Genomic DNA, 14394 nt, shown 5'->3' on the forward strand with positions numbered 1-14394 from the left:
TTGCTGAGGTTTTGTCCGACTAGTGTCGTGAGATTGTAACGGAACGTTGGCTCGTTTCATTGTGCCGTTAAACATGAAGTAGCGGATGAGACAGCTGCTTCCACCGCACACTCCTTGACACGCAATGTGGCTCACTGTCAGAAACAAGCAGACTCTCGACCGTTCTACTCAACCCGCAAACTTGCAGAGGAACCGCGAATTTTTCAGATTGTAAATACAGGGTGTTTCAAAAATAACCGGTATATTTGAAACGGCAATAAAAACTAAACGAGCAGCGATAGAAATACACCGTTTGTTGCAATATGCTTGGGACAACAGTACATTTTCAGGCGGACAAACTTTCGAAATTACAGTAGTTACAATTTTCAACAACAGATGGCGCTGCAAGTGATGTGAAAGATATAGAAGACAACGCAGTCTGTGGGTGCACCATTCTGTACGTCGTCTTTCTGCTGTAAGCGTGTGCCCTTCACAACGTGCAAGTGTGCTGTAGACAACATGATTTATTCCTTAGAACAGAGGATTTTTCTGGTGTTGGAATTCCACCGCCTAGAACACAGTGTTGTTGTAACAAGACGAAGTTTTCAACGGAGGTTTAATGTAACCAAAGGACCGAAAAGCGATACAATAAAGGATCTGTTTGAAAAATTTCAACGGACTGGGAACATGACAGATGAACGTGCTGGAAAGGTAGGGCGACCGCGTACGGCAACCACAGAGGGCAACGCGCAGCTAGTGCAGCAGGTGATCCAACAGCGGCCTCGGGTTTCTGTTCGCCGTGTTGCAGCTGCAGTCCAAATGACGCCAACGTCCACGTATCGTCTCATGCGCCAGAGTTTACACCTCTATCCATACAAATTCAAACGCGGCAACCCCTCAGCGCCGCTACCATTGCTGCACGAGAGACATTCGCTGACGATATACTGCACAGGATTGATGACGGCGATATGCATGTGGGTAGCATTTGGTTTACTGACGAAGCTTAGTTTTACCTGGACGGCTTCGTCAATAAACAGAACTGGCGCATATGGGGAACTGAAAAGCCCCATGTTGCAGTCCCATCGTCCCTGCATCCTCAAAAAGTACTGGTCTGGGCCGCCATTTCTTCCAAAGGAATCATTGGCCCATTTTTCAGATCCGAAACGATTACTGCATCACGATATCAGGACATTCTTCGTGAATTTGTGGCGGTACAAACTGCCTTAGACGACACTGCGAACACCTCGTGGTTTATGCAAGATGGTGCCCTGCCACATCGCACGGCAGACGTCTTTAATTTCCTGAATGAATATTTCGATGATCGTGTGATTGCTTTGGGCTATCCGAAACATACAGGAGGCGGCGTGGATTGGCTTCCCTATTCGCAAGACATGAACCCCTGTGACTTCTTTCTGTGGGGACACTTGAAAGACCAGGTGTACCGCCAGAATCCAGAAACAATTGAACAGCTGAAGCAGTACATCTCATCTGCATGTGAAGCCATTCCGCCAGACACGTTGCCAAAGGTTTCGGGTAATTTCATTCAGAGACTACGCCATATGATTGCTACGCATGGTGGATATGTGGAAAATATCGTACTATAGATCTGTTGTTGAAAATTGTAACTAGTGTAATTTCGAAAGTTTGTCTGCCTGAAAATATACTGTTGTCCCAAGCATATTGCAACAAACGGTGTATTTCTATCGCTGCTCGTTTAGTTTTTATTGCCGTTTCAAATATACCGGTCATTTTTGAAACACCCTGTATATTATGTGTATGTCTATTGCGCTGTGTCGGAACAGTACCCACATATTATTGTCTGAAACCTGTTCCTGGCTGCTGCCACTACCTTATGCACTGAGCGCATGAGCTACTATCTTAACAGCGATCATCAGATACTTCATGCACTGGTAGATAGCTAATCCTAGCAGACACCAGTACTTCATGAACTGAGCTGAATTGGAACACAATACTTAAGACGTGCATATATATATACACACCTTGATCATAGAACCGATATTACCCCACTCCAGCAGAAGATTAGATTTTAATTGTTTTGGTACGTACAAGCAACTGTGCACAACAACGGATCTGAACTGCTTCTATACATTACTACCAAGTGACGTTAAGCAGTTGCCAGTACGTTGTTAGACCTTTTAAAATGCAGGTAACTTACATTCCATACAGCTTCGTGTACTCAAAATTTAAAAGTATTGTTGTTTATCACTAAACCCGTTTGCGTTGAGTGCTTTACTTAGAAATTTTTGCTATCTTTTGCTATTGGGTACTATGCTTTCGTACGCAATAAGTATATTTGTATAGAGAGACTTAACGATATGTCTATTCCGCATTAAGAACTAGCTCTGCCGTCAAGTGTTAATAATCTTTTGCTAAATTTACATAAACGTAGCCCTACTTAATTTATTTTTTAAAATAATAGTCAATTGAAAATTATTTTTCCTGTTGGTATTTAGGGCCAGATAGTAATGATACAGCTGTAGGGATCGTGGGGTCTCTTATTCCCAAAGTATTTTATACAAATACCAAATTATACCACATTTGACTGACATTGCTCGAGGCATTCCTGAGTTATGCTGCATGTCGCCCCTTCTCATGCCCACTCTCAACCACTGGACACTAAGGCGTCTTAATATCACAGTAACTTTTTTAGTGATTTGCGTACCAAGTTTGGAAGAAATTACTTCGGTCATTTCAGAGACATCCATTTATGTCACTCTCTTTGTAACCGCACCCCAATCCTCTCCCCCCCCCCCCACCCCCTCCAATCCTAGAGGTGCAAATTTATTATGACTGACACTAGTTAGTCTAGTGACCCCGAAAACTATGTATTCCATAAGAATATCGGTCGTCATCGAATATTAATTACGTACCACGACATCTCTTCCACACACCAGCCCTAGAGGTGGTAGTGGTAAACTACAGTCACAGTAGTTTTAAGAAAATAATTATATAAATAATGAATCATGTACATGCAAAATTTGGTTGAAACTGCTCAAGACATTCCTCAGTTACGCTACAATGTCACAACATTTTCACCTCATCCCTGCCCCTGTAGTAGGTAGGCGGTTCTCACGTCTGAGAAAGCTCCGGAGGTGCACAACGTCTCATCAAGGTTTCATCGAAATCTCATGAACGGTATAGGAGCGTACAGAATACGAACAAACAAACAAATACTTATTTTTATTTATTGCATTTTTGTGGTACGGGTAGCTTTCATACGCAGGACACTAGGTTGCCGCCTATGTAGCCTGCACGTAAATGAGGCTCTGTATCAGAGAGCGCCGAGAATTCTAAACGTTTTCCCCCTTTCCTGTTCCTGTTTAGCACAATTACGGACACGATGCCTAAATATTCCTTCTCCAGGAACAAAGACTTTTTTTAAAGTAGATGAAATTTGGTAGAGAACTATTTTCATAATTTTTTTAGCATTTAAATAAAGACTCTGACGATCTAAAACAAAGCAAAACGTCTTAAAATACAGTGACAGAAAAAATCGGAAGGCGAAACAATAATGTAGAATAATGAAATTTTGGAAATACATTTGCCTAGGTAACACGTGTAAGTGATTAACATTGCAAGATCGCAAGTTAATGTAAGTGCGAGGTAAGGCATTGCAGATGTGAAGAGCTGGAACATTAATAATTGGTGTAGCCCCAGAATGTTGACTGCAAGCATGCGAAGGTGCATGCATTGTGCCGTACAGGTATCGGATGTCAGTTTGTGGGACAGAGTTCAATACCTGTTGCACTTGGTCGAACAATATGTTGTTGTTGTGGTCTTCAGTCCTGAGACTGGTTTGATGCAGCTCTTCATGCTACTCTATCCTGTACAAGCTTCTTCATCTCCCAGTACCTACTGCAACCTACATTCTTCTGAATCTGCTTAGTGTATTCATCTCTTGGTCTGCCTCTACGATTTTTACCCTCCACGCTGCCCTCCAATACTAAATTGCTGATCCCTTGATGCCTCAGAACATGCCCTACCAACCGATCCGTTCTTCTTGTCAAGTTGTGCCACAAACTCCTCTTCTCCCCAATTCTATTCAATACCTCCTCATTAGTTATGTGATCTACCCATCTAATCTTCAGCATTCTTCTGTAGCACTACATTTCGAAAGCTTCTATTCTCTTCTTGTCCAAACTATTTATCGTCCACGTTTCACTTCCATATATGGCTACACTCCATACAAATACTTTCAGAAGCGACTTCCTGACACTTAAATCTCTCTCTCTCTCTCTCTCTCTCTCTCTCTCTCTCTATCTCTATTCGTTTAGTCGGTTCCGACTCTTCGTGACCCCATGAACCAAATCACGCCACTTTTTCCTGTCTTGCACTTTCTCCCGTAGACCTTCCAGGTTGGAACACATTGCTTCTGTGATGCCGTCGATCCATCTCATCCTCTGACGTCTTCTTCTAGTTCCTTCAATCTTCCCCAGCATTAATGTTTTTCCAGCGAGGCATGCCTTCGCATTGTGTGTCCAAAGTAGTTCAGCTTTTGTTTTAACATTAGACCTTCCAGGGAGAAATCTGGTTTTATTTGCTCCAATATTGATCTGTTGGTTCTCTTTGCAGTCCATGGAACTCTAAGAAGTTTCGTCCAACACCACAATTCGAAGGAGTCAATTCTTCGCCGTTCAGCCTTTCTAATGATGCAGGTCTCACATCCATACATCACAACTGGAAAGACCATAGCCCTCACAATACGGATCTATGTTGCTAGTGTTATATCTCTGGACCTTATAACCTTGTCAAGGTTTGACATCACCTGTCTACCGAGCAACGGGCGTCTCCGGATTTCATGGCTGCAGTCGCTATCAGCAGAGATCTGGGAACCGAGATAACTGAATGTGGTCACTACCTCCACGGTTTCTTCTGCTACATCCCACCAATTGGTATGTGTAGTTGCCATAATTTTCGTTTTCTTCACATTCAGCATAAGACCGGCCTTTTCACTTTCGTCTTTCACCTTCAGTAAGAGTGTTCTCAATTCTTCTTCACTTTCTGCCAACAGGATAGTATCATCCGCGTACCTGAGGTTGTTTACATTTATTCCAGCTATTTTAATTCCTGTTTCTCCTTCATCTAGCCTCGCATTCCTCATAACATGTTCTGCATACAGAGTGAATAAGTACGGTGACAGTATGCAGCCTTGCCGGACCCCTTTCTGAATCTTTATCCATTTCGTTGTTCCATACATAGTTCTCACCGTGGCTTCTTGGTCAAGGTATAAACTCCGTATCAGATGAATGAGGTGATCTGGTACACCCATGTTTTTCAGTACGTTCCATAATTTGTTGTGATGGACGCAGTCAAAGGCTTTGGCGTAGTCAATAAAGCAGAGGTACACATCTTTCTGGAATTCTCTCACTTTTTCCATAATCCACCGAATGTTAGCAATTTGATCTCTAGTTCCTCTTCCTTTCCTAAATCGAGCTTGTTCTTCTGGTAGCTCTCGATCTAGATATTGTCGAAGTCTATTTTGTAAGATTTTGAACATAACTTTGCTACCATGTGAAATAATTGCGATTGTTCGGTAATCTGAGCATTCTTTAGAACTTCTCTTCCTTGGAATGGGGATGAATACTAATCTTTTCCAGTCTTCTGGCCACTGCTGGGTGATCCATATTTTTTGACATATTGAGTGCAGCACTTTCACTGCATCCTTTCCAGTGACTTTAAACAGTTCTGCTGGTATTTCATCATGTCCACTAGTTTTGTTATCAGCCATATTTTCAAGGGCCCACTGGATTTCGCTCTCCAAAATATCTGGCTCTAGTTCTAAATTAACATTAACATCAGCAGTAGGAGCCCTGTCATTATGCAGTTCTTTCTTGTATAGGTCTTCTACATATTCTGCCCATCTTTCCTTAACATCCTCTGCTTCACTCAGATCTTTCCCGTTTCTATTTTTTATCATTCCAATTTTTGCCTGGAATTTTCCGTTAATTTCTCTAATTTTCTTATAAAGATCTCTTGTCTTCCCCATTCCGTTACTATCTTCTAGCTAATTTCTGAAAATCTTTATTTAATTCAAACAGCTGATCTATCTCCCTTGATTTTTGCTTTCCTTCGTTCTTCTGCAACTTGCAGTGCCTCAACTGATAGCCATCTAGCCTCCTTACTGTTCCTTTTCTTGGGAATGTGTTTCTCTGCGGCCTCCTTGACAGTATTAGCTACTTCTGTCCACATCTCTTGCGAGCTTTTGTCCTCCAGCTGTAATACATTAAATCTGTTTTGTACCTCTACAGCGTAGTCGGAGGGTATAGAGTTAAGGTCGTATCTGCAAGTTGAGATACTTTTTGCTACATTCTGAAGTTTCAGCCGAAATTTTGCAATCAGGAGCTCATGATCTGAACCGCAGTCAGCCCCAGGTCTTGTTGTAGCTGACTGAACCTCGCTCTTCCACCTCTGATTACAAAGTATGTAATCAATTTGGTTCCGGTGATGGCCATCTGGCGAAGTCCAGGTATGTAGGCGTCGTTTTGGTAGTTGAAACAGTGTATTAGTAATTATCAATGAATTTTCTTGGCAGAATTCTAGGAGTCTCTGTCCAGCTTCATTTGTTGTACCAAGACCGTATTTCCCTGTTATACCTTCTACAGCTTGATTTCCCACTTTTGCATTCCAGTCTCCAACTATGAAGACGATATCCTTTTTTGGTGTTGACAGTAGTAATTCTTGTAAATCTCCATAGAACTGGTCAATAATTTCCTTTTCAGCATCGGTTGTTGGTGCATAAACTTGAATTACTGTGATGTTCAGGGGCTGACCTTGAAGTCTGATGGACATCATTCTATCATTTTTATATTTGCATCCCATTACAGCTTTTCTCACTTTATCACTAACTATGAAGGCTGTTCCATTACTTCTGTTGTTATCGTGCCCAGAATAATACACCATATGGCCATCCGAAGCAAATTCTCCCATGCCAGTCCACCTCATTTCACTTATTCCCAGTATGTCGATGTTAATTTTCTCCATTTCTCTTTTCACTATGTCTAGTTTTCCTTGATACATGGATCTTACATTCCATGTTCCTATGCAGTGCTTCTCTTTGCACCATCTTACTCTTCGTGAAGCTCCTCTCAACCTTGTTCCCCCCGGAGATCCGATCGGGGAACTTTAAACTCCGGAACATTTTGAGCTGAGTGAAGCCATGAGGTTTTCTTGGGATAGTTCAGTGGTGGTTTCCCGTTGCCTTCCACTGTCCTCTAACTCCTATCTGCTCACCGACTCAGTTTCCCACTGGGGTTGGTTACCCAACCTTCCGCTGAGTTGCTCGGCTTAACAGGGGCACCACGTGTAGGTAGGAAGTTGGAGAATTGAGGTGACAGAGGCTGTGAGAACTCTCTTGCTGAGTTCTTGCAATCGCGTATCACCCCCATTTTATGCCAGAGTCTCATGATGTCTGCATGGACACCCCCCCCCCCCCCAGGTCATTTCCGGGGCCCACTTAAATCTATACTCGATGTTAACAAATTTCTCTTCTTCAGAAACGCTTCCCTTGCCATTGCCAGTCTACATTTTATATCCTCTCTTCTTCGACCATCATCAGTTATTTTGCTCCCCAAATAGCAAAACTCCTTTACTACTTTAAGTGTCTCATTTCGTAGTCTAATTCCCTCAGCATCATCCGACTTAATTCGACTACATTCCATTATGCTCGTTTTGATTTTGTTGATGTTCATCTTCCTTTCAAGACACTGTCCATTCTGTTCAACTGCCCTTCCAAGTCCTTTGCTGTCTCTGACAGAATTACAATGTCATCGGCGAACCTCAAAGCTTTTATTTCTTCTCCATGGATTTTAGTGCCTACTCCAAACTTATCTTTTGTTTCCTTTACTGCTTGCTCAATATACAGATTGAATAACATCGGGGAGAGGCTACAACCCTGTCTCACTCCCTTCCCAACCACTGCTTCCCTTTCATGCCCCTCGGCTCCTATAACAGCCATCTGGTTTCTGTACAAATTGTAAATAGCCTTTCGCTCCCTGTATTTTACCCCTGCCACCTTCAGAATTTGAAAGTGTTCCAGACAACATTGTCAAAAGCTTTCTCTAAGTCTACAAATGCTAGGAACGTAGGTTTGCCTTTTCTTAATCTTTCTTCTAAGATAAGTCGTAAGGTCAGTATTGCCTCACGTGTTCCAATATTTCTACGGAATCCAAACCGATCTTCCCCGAGGTCGGCTTCCACCAGTTTTCCCATTCGTCTATAAAGAATTCGCGTTAGTATTTTGCAGCTGTGAGTTATTAAACTGATAGTTCGATAATTTTCATATCAATCAACACCTGCTTTCTTTGGGATTGGAATTATTATATTCTCCTTGAAGCCTGAGGGTATTTCGCCTGTCTCGTACATCTTGCTCACCAGATTGTAGAGTTTTGTCAGGACTGGCGCTTCCAAGGCTGCTAGTAGTTCTAATGGAATGTTGTCTACTTCCGGGGCCTTGTTTCGATTCAGGTCTTTCAGTGCTCTGTCAAACTCTTCACGCAGTATCGAATCTCCCATATCATTTTCGTCTACATCCTCCTCCATTTCCATAATATTGTCCTCAAGTACATCGCCCTTGTATAGACCCTCTATATACTCCTTCCACTTTTCTGCTTTCCCTTCTTTGCTTAGAACTGGGTTTCCATCTGAGCTCTTGATATTCATACAAGTGGTTCTCTTTTCTCCAAAGGTCTCTTTAATTTTCCTGTAGGCAGTATCTATCTTACCCCTAGTGAGATAAGCCTCTACATTCTTACATTTGCCCTCTAGCCATCCCTGCTTAGCCATTCCTGTCGATCTCATTTTTGAGACGTTTGTATTCCTTTTTGCCTGCTTCATTTACTGCATTTTTATATATGCTCCTTTCATCAATTAAATTCAATATTTCTACTAGTTCTCGTCTTTTTACCTACTTGATCCTCTGCCGCCCTCACTACTTCATCCCTCAAAGCTACCCATTCTTCCCTGAACAATATAGGGGCGGTTAATAGCTGTTGTGGATGACACTGGAGTTCTCGTCTGGTGATCGGTGATGTCCCATATGCGCTAGAATGGAGATGGATATGGTGATCGAGCAGGCCAGGGCAACATGTCGATCTCCGTATAGCATGTTGGTTTACAACAGCTGTATGTGGGATGCTGTGCATCAGTGTCAGCTCAACAGGTCGATTCATCAGCTTGACGTACAAATATGCAGTCAGGGTGCGTGCTCCTGCTGTCATACGAAAATACACCCCAGATCACAACCAGACGTGTATGTTCAGCGTGTCTAGCACACAAACAGGTTTGGTTGCAGGCCCTCAACTGGTCTCCTCCTAAGCAACACATGGTCATCACTGGCAGCGGGGTAGAACCAGCTTTCATCAGAAAATACAACAGACTACCACACTGCCTGCAGTGAGCTCTCGCTTGACACCACTGAAGTCGCAAATGGCGATGGTTTGGGGTCAGTGGAATGTACGTTACGGATCTTCTGGCTCGGAGCTGTACTCGAAGTAACCGATTTGTAACAATTCATTGTGTCCCTATGCTGCCAACTGATGCTCAAATTGTTGCTGCAGATGCAGCACGATGCGCCAGAACTACACTCCGAAAACGGTTTTCCCTCTAATCGTAATGCCAGCTGGCCGTTCGGTGTCCGGTCTTCTTGCGACCGTACATTCTCGTGACCACTGCTCCCAGCAGTCATGTACATTGGTTACATTCCTGCCAAGCTTTTCTGCAATATCGCGGAAGAAACATCCAGCTTCTCGTAGTCTTAGTACACGACATCGTTCAAATTCTTTGTCGCCTTAAAGGCAGTCTTGGCTAACATGAATTCCCAACGTCCAGTCTCAAAGGTAGCTAACGCTCATGACCGTTACAGCGTGTATTTAATGCAAACCTGAAGTGCATCCTCGTAGTGTCGCTACTAGCGCCATTTCATGCGACAGGTGCGAAATTTCAACAGACATCTTTGACATGTAGAAACACGCCTACCACCTTTCCTATACGTTGCACAACTCCTTCTCGGTGCAGCGGTTTTTTTCTATGTCAGTGTAGTTATGCATATTGGATGCCTTTCTTGCGGCATAACAACTGGACTTCACTCTAAACATATCGTGCTGGATAACAAACTTGGGAAAGTGTGTTTGAGATAAATGATCTCCTCGACAAAGTAGGCGCAGCCGGTAAATCGCTATTCAGCGGTCGTGAGTAACATCTTAAAGCCATTGAGGAAGTTCTTATTACTAAGCTGCAGCTGTTCATTTATGATAAAAGCATCTCTATTAGCTAGATGCTAAAAAAATCTCAATTTCATCCATTAAATGTAACTTATAATATTTTCCTTTGTTTATGAAATGTTATTGTTTCTTAAAATGTTCTCGGAGAGTGTTCAGAACAACTACGTATGCGGAATTACAAACGTTATTACCTCTCTTGTCCGGCAAGTGCTCTTTATACCTATCTTTGATAGTTCTTCAAGTTTGTCCTGGATAATATCTCGGACAGTTATCACAGATTTCGTAAACAGCTGTAATGGTGAAAGGATCTACCATTATCCCAAGCGTGTGTACTAGTCTTTTCTTTAAACTGTTATTGGTGGGGAATGTGACCTTATAGCCATGTGGGGACTGTGTTTAAATTAATATTAAGTAGTCACTGTAACGATATGGAATCTAAAGGCCGGTTTCTTAAGGTAGAGTACTAATTCCTACAACTTGCGTAGACATCGTTTGTTTCTGTCATTTGCTACTTCAGGGGCCAACATTTTACTTTCTTTGTGTATGGTGTGGCGACGTGCAGAGGTGCTAGTAGTTTTGTGTCATGTGTCCGGTGTGCTTCGACTGATCGATTTCTGTTATTAAAGTCTTGAAGAACAAGGGAGGGTTTTCATAACTTTATCCACTAGGTAGCCAAATTGAGTGGAGATTTCTTTGGTTTTGATTGAATGATAGCGCGAGCAAGGCTTGACAAGCGGCAGGAAACCCCACGACACCAGGCCTTTAGCGCATCAAGTCTTTTGTTTCTGGAGGTTCATCCGACAATTGTACACCGTATGACCTGAAAACATTGTAGGCTACACTTCGGCCTTTTTTTTACGGTTCCATATCTCAACTAGTAAAAACGTAACTCTTATAGGTTCACTTTGTTGTCCTTCTGTCGGTCAGTCTGTCTGTCTGTCTGAACGTCCGACTCCTCCTATTATTATTTGTTCGTCGTGCGGTCCAAACAGCAGAGCTCTGGCGCTGAATTAATTTGCCTTCCTTGGTGAGTATGGCATATCACGACTCGATTCCACTCTCAGGACTGGAGACGACATTTCAGCTTACTATTTCGATCTAGTCCTATATCTGAGTTCTCACACATTAAAATACGTCGGACGCCAAGGCAAATTTTTTCACATTTTATAGTCCTTTGAATTTTGCTTGTTTGGAGTTGGTGCATTATATGCTTGGACTTGTTTCATTTCACATTTCGTCCATATATTTTCGTAGTTTTTTTTTATAGATAGTTATTCTTTACAGAAGCAATTGCTGCTTACATTCTTCCGGGTGGGCAATTTCGTAGTGTGTTGTCATTTATGTGGGCGTTCTCTTCCAGAGGACATCCCCCCATCTCACCATTGGCGCTGTTAATTTGTTGTTACCTCCCTGTCATTATCGATTTTTTGGTCTTTTGGATTTTTCTCCGTTATTTGCGTATCCCGTTCTGACTGTTGTTATACGATAAATATACATTAATTTAGCATCCGTCAGCTCGCTATTCGTTGCTGTTACGAATAATCTCCTGTGGATGTTCTTTTCAAGGCGTGATTGGACGCAGCATCTTATATTTTTCCTCGTTACGTAAGACAACACAATAACGTCATCTTCTTTATCTGAGTCAGTATTCAATCGATATTCTAGCAAAGTAGAGAGGCGATCTGACAAACCTGCAAGAAACTTTTTAAGTGATTTGGAAAAATAGACATCGCTATGCAATAGCTTTGTGTGTGGATCCGAGTCACTTTTAGATTGCCAGCCTAATTATGTGAATAGTCATAGACAAGTAACGTTTATAAACAGCAGCTCCAGTCTAGAGGATATAATAATTCAGATGCAGGAGGAAGTACGAATCGCGCGTGTATTTAGGAGTTATGTGCGCAAGGCATTAGACGAGGATGGGATTCGAACGCCTGCGTACAGAACACATTGGATTAGCAGTCCAACGCCTTAACCACTCGGCCACCTCGTCTTGCGAAAGTAAGTTCTGAATCGTGCAGCAGTAATTGCAACTGCAGAAAAATATGGTCTTGCTAACTGGACGTTTCGTCAGATTGAAAAGAACTTTTTATGGAGGGCAAATTGGATGCATGTCAACAGAGATGCCGTTAGATCAGGGTTTCCCATACTGTGTTCCGTGGAACACTGTTCTTCGGTGGAAATCAACGCACCGTGAAAAACCATTAATAACATGGTGTTTTTTTCGACATTTTGAAAATGCTAATAACTTTTAAAATTTTTTATGAGTTCTGTGCTTTTAGTTATGATTTAAAACTGAAGTAATCACCGAATACAACAAGTATTCTCATTTCTAAGATTTTGTTAACCTTCAAAATAAACAAGGTGCTCCATGAAAGTACCAGCGTTCTCGAAGTGTTCCGTCAGACGAAACGTTTAGACACCCCTGCCTTAGAGAAGTTAAATATATAACACATTAATGATTATCACCTGCATTTTGGATAGGAGGATACACACTATTTACAAATCAAACTTTTCCAAGAAAGACCCAGCCGAAAGCCGACAGTGCATGCAACAAAATGACTCTCGTATGGAAAATTGTCTAATATAAAACAATGCTGGTGATGTAGAACGAAGAGCCAAAGAAACTGATACACCTGCCTAATATCATGTAGGGCCCCCGCGAGCACGTAGAAGTGTCGCAACACGACGTAGCATGGACGCGACTAATGTCTGAAGTAGTGCTGGAAGGAACTGACACCATGAATCGAGCAGGGCTGTCCATAAACTCGAAAGAGTACGAAAGGGTAGAGATATCTTCTAAACAGAAACTTACAAGGCATCCCAGATATGCTTAGTAATGTTTATGTCTGGAGAGTTTAATAGCCAGCGGAAGTGTTTAAACTCAGAAGAGTGTTCCTGAAGCCACTCTGTAGCAATTTTGCAAGTGTGGCGTGTCGCATTGTCCTGCTGGAATTGCCGAAGTCCGTCTCAATGCACAATGGACATGAATGGATGCAGGTGATCAGACAGGATGCCTACGTGAGTGTCACCTGTCAGAGTCGTATCCAGGCGTATCACGGGTCCCATATCACTACAACTCCACACGCCCCACACCATTACAGAGCGTCCACTAGCTTGGTGGAGTCCCCTGCTGACATGCAGGGTCCAAGGATTCATGAGATTGTCTCCATATCCGTACACGCCCATCCGGTCGATACATTTAGAAACGAGACCCGTCCAACCAGACAACATCTTTCCAGTCATCAACAGTCCAATGTTGGTGTTGACGGGCTCAGGCAAGGAGCAATCTTTGTGTCATGCAGTCAGCAAGGGTATACGAGTGGCCCTTCAGCTCCGAAAGCCCATATAGATGATGTTTCGTTGAATGGTTCGCATGCTGACACTAGTTGATGGCCCATCATTGAAATCTGCAGCAATTTGCTGAAGGGTTGCACTCCTGTCACGTTGAACGATTCTCTTCATTCGCCGTTGGTCCCTTTCTTGCAGGATCTTTTTCCGGCCGCAGCGATGTCAGAGATTTGATGTTTTACCGGATTCCTGATTTTCAAGGTACACTCGTGAAAAGGTCGTGATGTAAAGTTCCCACTTCATCGCTACCTCGGAGATGCTGTGTCCCATCGCTCGTGTGCCGACTATAACACCACGTTCAAATCCACTTAAATCTTGATAATCTTCTATTTTAGCAGCAGTAACCATTCTAACAACTGCGCCAGACACTTGTTGTCTTATAATAGGCGTTGCCGATCGCAGGGCCGTATTCTGCCTATTTACATATCTCTGTATTTGAATACGCATGCCAATACCAGTTTCTTTGGCGCCTTAGTGTATAACGCATGTTGCAACAGGAGCGGCTGTAGGTAAGCGGAAGACGTGTCTCTGCGACAGGACAAGCAGCTTGCTGTGAGCAATGCAGTGCCTGTATTTCAGTTTTGGTTCACTGGAAACAATAGGCGCGGGTTGCGCACTACTGCTTTAAAACCAAAATTGTAGCATAAAATTAATCGCAGAGCTCTTTTACTATTATTCACATCAGCGAAATAATAATTAAAAACAAGAAAAGAGCAGTGAATAAATAATGGCTAGCGTTCCTGCCTAGTAAGCAAGAAGACCCACGTTCAAGTCCTGGCCGTGGCACAAATTTTAATTCATTTCTTCAGCTCCCATAATTACCATA

The 14394-nt window shown here is 42.6% G+C and overlaps 1 non-coding gene across 1 annotated transcript; it reads right to left on the bottom strand.

Annotated features, from left to right (window-relative positions):
- Nucleotides 1–12128: 12128 nt before the first annotated feature.
- Nucleotides 12129–12210, bottom strand: Trnas-gcu. Its single transcript has one exon. It is a non-coding gene; the product is annotated as a tRNA-Ser (tRNA).
- Between the last annotated feature and the right edge of the window lie 2184 nt (nucleotides 12211–14394).

This window comes from Schistocerca piceifrons, chromosome 6 (genome assembly GCF_021461385.2).
Source record: "Schistocerca piceifrons isolate TAMUIC-IGC-003096 chromosome 6, iqSchPice1.1, whole genome shotgun sequence".
In the NCBI taxonomy this organism is placed as follows: Eukaryota; Metazoa; Arthropoda; class Insecta; order Orthoptera; family Acrididae; genus Schistocerca; species Schistocerca piceifrons.